Below are 6,327 nucleotides of genomic sequence, written 5' to 3'. Positions count from 1 at the left end.
ATTACTTTCAATAACACTGCCATAGATGCCTTAGTAAGACATGTGAATGCCAGAGAGTGGAAGATAAATTACACAGAAGTTCAAGACCTGCCACATTAGGGAAGAGTCCAGTGGTCTAGGGTATATTGGGAAAATTTCTTTCAAAATGAGAGACAAGTTGTTTTACCTTTTACCACCCAGCCACCCACCACACACACACACACACACACACACACACACACACACACACGAGACATAATGCTTGGCGGACCTCTTTGAATTTGAAAGGCAACATATAATACACTTGGCATGCTGCTCTGACAGTCTATTTGGTGATCTGTAGAGCTTCTAATTTTAAGTGAGTGCTAGAAAAGAATGGGCTCTCCCTCAGTTCCAGGCTGCAGTGCAACATGCTTGACTATTAAGGCTTTATGAGCCAAAGGTCCTGAAGGTATGCAAAGTTTTGTGGCAGAAAGAGATGTTGTATGCGATCTCTGGTAACTCCAACTGGACAAAAATAGCACAGAATTTCTGGGTTTAAGAGAAAAGTCTTACCCTATTTCCATTAGACAAGCAGCTCCTGCTTTATGAATGGGCCCTAGAAAAGACTGTATTGCTCATCATTAATTGGTGATATCTGATTCAGATAACCATGAATTTGGATGTGCACAGAAACTTTTCATTATAAAATAGAAATGATATATACCTGGCCTAAATATATTTGAAAGGCAACATAAAAATTATGAGCAGATGATCCAGCAATCGCACTTCTTGGTATTTAACTTAGTTGAAAACTGATAGCCACACAAAACTTTGCATACAGATGTTTATAGTAGATTTATTAATAATTACCAAAACTTGGAAGCAACCAAAATGCGCTTCATTAGGTTAATAGACAAATAAACTGTGGTACATCCAGACAAGGGGATATTATTCTGTGCTCTAAAGAAATGAGCTATCAAGTTGTGAAAAGATATGAAAGAACGTTAACTCCATATTACTAGGTGAAAGAAGCCAACCTAAAAAGGCTACATTACCATATGATTACAACAATATGATATATGGAAAAGGCAAGATTGTGAGGACAATAAAAACTTCAGTGGTTGTCAGTGGTTATAGAGGGGCAAGGGATGATTAGATGGAACACAGAGAATTTTTAGGGCAACGAAACCATTCTGTATGATATTATAATGGTGGATACATGCCACTATGCATTTGTCACAATCAGTAGAATGTACAACACCAAGAGTGAACCCTAATGTAAACTATGGATTTTGGGTGATGATGGTTTGTCAATGAAGAATTATCAATTGTAACAAAGGTACCACTCTCGTATGGAATATTGATAGTGAAGGAGGTTGTATATGTGTAGGAAAAAAGGTATATGAGAACTCTATATACTTTCTGGTTAATTTTTCTGTGAACCTAAAATTACTCTAAAAATAGTATATTAAAATTATGGACAATTATCTCAGGCTTTAATGTTACTTGATTATATTGTTTTGCCACTTGCCCTCAACCACACCTTTTACCCCATGAGGAGTTCCTCATGAGTAGTTAAAGAGGAGGAGAAAATGTGGGTTTGATTTACCTATGGATATGCATGCTATGCCAATATGACCAAGAAGAAATGGTTGTGAAAAACAGTGGTGAAAGGAAACCCTTCCAGTTAGCAGAATATTTGGCAGTATATGTGGTTTTACACATCAGTGGAAGGAAAGATAGCTTGACATATAGATTTAGATCAATTAACGAACAAAGGCTAACAGGTTGGTTAGGGATTTGGAAAGATCATAATTGGGAAATCAGTAAAAAGAAGTCATGGGAATGGGGGAAGGTACTTGGATGAACCTCTTAGAATGGTTCCTCTTAGAATAGTGTAAACACATTCATAGCCCATGCAAATGCCAGCCAGGGGGTATCCATATCCGAGGAGGCTCTCAATAATCAGCTGGGCCTGTTCTTTCAATGAGTCAACCTTTCCCCAGTTACCTTGATGCTTATTCAATGGGTTAACATACAAAGTGTACATGGACTCAGCAATATGGTCTTTCCATTGCCAGAGCTAACTTGGCTACCAACTCTTCTGACTGCCCAACCTGCTAATAGCAAAGGCCAATGTTGAACTCCTATTATGGTATAATTTGCCGTGCATTAGCATGTGGCAGATTTATTATATTGGACCCCTTCCCTTATTAAGGAGAAAACTTTGTCCTTGATGCGATAGGTCAGCACAATTGTTCTTGGACTTACAGAATGCCTTTATCCATTGCCGTGGCATCCCACACAATATTGTCTTTAACCATAGGACACATTTATAGTAATGAGTTCACACCCACAGAATAAACTGGTCTTATATAGCCTACTAAAGATTAATTTGTTATTCCAAATTGGGAAAAAAAAAAAAAAAAACCTGCAAGGTTAGGACGCTATTCTGAACAATACAACGTGTGGCTTAAACCATGTGGCCAATAAGTGGTGCAATTTCTTTCATAACAAAGAATTAAAAGGTAGGTAGGAGGGGCTCTTCTTACTAGTACAATTCAGAATTTCCTTGAACATTTTTTTTTTCCGTTTTCACAGTCTTGGTCTTGGTATGTTTGGAAATCCTAGTGTACTAAATGGAAGAATATTTCTACCAGAAAAAAAGGAAAAAAAAATCACGTGTTTGATGAGTAGGAAGCTGAGACTACCCCCATGGCCTTTTTTTGAGCTCCTGATGCCACTAAACCAACAAGTAGAGAAGGGAGTCACTGTATCGGACTAGGTAATTGGTTGTATTTTTAGGGGAAAATTGGGTTGTCGCTACACAATGACAGCAAGAGGATTATGTTTAGAATCCAAGTACTCCACTGGGGCACCTCTTGTTATTTACTCCCTTGTCCAATTGTCCTTGTCAACTGAAAACTGCAACAACCCAATAAAGGCAGGACCACAAAGTCTCAGATCCATCAGGAATAAAGGTTTGTTATACCCGAGTAGGTAAAGAACCCCATCCATCCAGGTGCTGGCAGCGGGTAAGGGGAGCATGGAATGGAGAGGAAAGGTAGCTATGGAAACCTATTTAGCCTCATGAACAGTTACAGAAGAGAAAGATGTAGCACTATGTTTTATGTTCCTTTTCCTCTCACCTTCCTATACCCCATCACTATTTTAATGAATAATGTCAGTGGTGGCTAATATTTTACTTGCAGTGTGATCAAACTGACATCACCTTGAGATGATATGAAACTTGTGTGACTTCATGAAACTTCTTGGCTGGAGACATAAAATGTTCACTCAGTCGAAGGACAAGAATGAATGCTGAAGTGCAAAAAAGGTGTGCAGTCCTGGGTATACCTTTCATTTGCCCCTCCAGCTCCACTCTCTATCCTTCTTTCACCTTCCCTTGCCTGAGGAGGCTGACCTGTATAGATAACATCAATGAGATCCCATGACTTCTGATTTCCAATTGGGATCAGCTAATGGGGAAGCAGGGCAAAAGATCAGAAGAAAGAAAGGAAGTGAACTCAGAGTATTTATTTGTTTAAATGACAGCTCAGTTTTAGTCTCTTTGGGTCTAAAAGTAGTGATAGCTCATTGTTACTACCCTCAAGGTTACCGCACTAGCCCTGTGGTTCTCCTACACTCTACCAACACCTTTGTAAGTAGCCCTTTTGTAAATAAACCCTTTTCAAATTATCTGGAGTGTGCCATCTGTTAAATGATTGGATCTCTGATTGATGCAATCTCCCAGGGAATGCTCTTGGTACAGCCTACAGCCTGCTATCAGTGGCTGGGCAGGTATATGACAGATATTTACAAGAAATTTTTAAAGGGTTTATACATGTGCATATATGGTTATATATTGGGGATAATCAAATCCTGTCCTGCTAATTGATTGCAATGACTTCTAGAATATGATAGATAAAGATCTATGTGGTATTACAAAAGACCATTGGACTTATAGAAATTATTTATATAGGATTCTTGGTTAGGTCCAGAAATACATGTCCATCAAGCAGGAGTAGTAACTGCTTAATGACCATAGTATGTCTTTTGTAAAGTCTCCATTTTTTTGGTTGACATTTATCTCTATTTTTATCTTATTTTTATGTACTGGAACATTATTAAGATCATTTAGAGTTACACTAGCTCGTGGATTTCATCCACTGGTTTCCCCCTGTTCATTTGTAATAGATGTAATAGGGCCTTAGCTGTGGTTCTTTACTTCGTATTATGTTTGTTGTACTAGTAAAATATTTATGTCAGTAAAGAGACTACAATAGAGAAAATATATTCTTGTGTATTATATCTGAATAGTGTCTAGATAAATTAATCCTGTGAAGGTTTGAGTAGTGGGTAAATGGGACACATCTTAAAAACAAATTTAGTTAAAGTAATTGAATGAAGATGGGACGGTGGGTGGATGGGTTGAAAATGAGATACTAAGTAATAAAGCTATTTGGGGGCACTAAAGGAAAAAAGGATTACAACGACTTCTTTGAAGGGAGATAATCTGTGTCTTTGATCTTTGTAAACAGCTTCTGGGAAAAGACATTTCAAAACACTAGAGTTCTTGACTAAATCATTCAGAGTAGTAGCTTATTGAAGGGAAAATAAGCATATCCATGCTCTCCTTAAAACAATTTTAACTTGCCAAGTTTCTGAACACAAATCATACTCATGCTGGGTTAATGTTACCTGTATCTATCATAAAAATTGACCCAATTTCTCTATTAATTCATATTTGAATATTTTTACATCCAAGAAGTATAAACTCTCAATAGCCTTCTGTATAATCAGTATTTTTAAATCAGTGCAAGTCGGATTAATGATGTCTGGCATATTTAAATATGGAAGATTTTTTTTCTCTTGGTTCTAGCAGAAATTCTATGGACTGCATTAGATTTTCTTTCTTTTTATCTTGATATAAATGCTCTTAATACATACCAAATAATGGATGAATATTGAAAATATACCAAGTGAAAGAAGTGTCACAAAAGACCATAATTATATAATTCCATTTATATGAAATGTCCACAAGAGGGAAATATACAGAGTCAGAAAGTATGTCAGTTGTTGCTTAAGGCTTGAGAGAATGGGTGGGGTAGGAGTAGGGAAGATAAAAGGTACAAAGTTTCTTTTTGAGATGATTTACATGTTCTAACATTGTGGTTATATGGAATTCTTGTTTAGGTCCAGAAATATATGTCCATAAAGCAGGAGCAGTGACTGTTTAATCGCCCTAGTCTGTCTTTTATAAAGTCTGATTATGTCTCCATTTATTTGTAAATACACTAAAAACCATTGAATTGTATACTTTAAAGAGGTGAATTTTATGGTATATGAATTATATCTCAATTCAGCTGCTGTAAAATGTAAGGCAAGGAGCTTACACACAACATCTAGTACACTACATTCATTCAGAGTTTTCTTTCTCCCAAGTCTTGATCAACTAATTCAATTTAATGAAAATTAGGAGACGCCCGTTATATGCAAAACGCCATGTATTATCATTGTTAGAGTTAAAAGATGAAGCAGGAGCTACTTTTTAAAAAGTTAAAATGCAGCATAGGAGGTGGTGATATCATAATAATGAAATCATCATTATTATGTCATATGTGATAATGATGATAATTGGAGGTGGAGGATGAAAAAAACACATTTATTGAGCATTTACTATGTGCCAGGAACGTTTAAATACTTTCAATGTTATTTTATCTTATTTTCATAACAATCCTAGATATAAGTACTGATGTGGTTTAGATGTCTGTACCCTCCAAATCTCATACTGAAAAGTGATTCCCAATATTGGAGGTAGGGCCTAATGGGAGGTGATTGGATCATGGGGGTTGATCCTTCATGAATGGTTTAGTACCATCTCCTAGGTGACAAGTGAGTTCTCACTCAGTTAGTTCACAAGCGATCTGGTTGTTTAAAAGTCTGGGACCTCTCCCCTTGCCCTTGTTGCCTGTCTCACTATGTAAGGTGCCTACTCCTGCTTCACCGTCAACCATGAGTGTAAGCTTCCTGAAGCCTTCACCGGAAGCTGAGCAGATGTTGGTGCCATGTTGTACAGCCTGTAGAACCGTGAATCAATTAAACCTCTTTTCTTTACAAATTACCCAGCCTCGGGTATTTCTTTATAACAATGCAAAAATGGTTTAATACAGATACCATTTTCTCTGATTTTGTATATGAAGAAATTGTGTCATGGAGGTGGTGAAATAACTTATTTTGGGTCACATGTCAAGAAATGGCAGAATGAAAATTCCAACCTTGTGCTGAGCTGAGAGCTGAGGCTCATAACACGTAGAGTCCATAAGTCTACAAAATACATAATATAAAGCCAATTAAACTTAAGTG

Source organism: Macaca mulatta, chromosome X (genome assembly GCF_049350105.2).
Source record: "Macaca mulatta isolate MMU2019108-1 chromosome X, T2T-MMU8v2.0, whole genome shotgun sequence".
Taxonomy (NCBI): domain Eukaryota; kingdom Metazoa; phylum Chordata; class Mammalia; order Primates; family Cercopithecidae; genus Macaca; species Macaca mulatta.
This window is presented reverse-complemented; position numbering follows the sequence as displayed.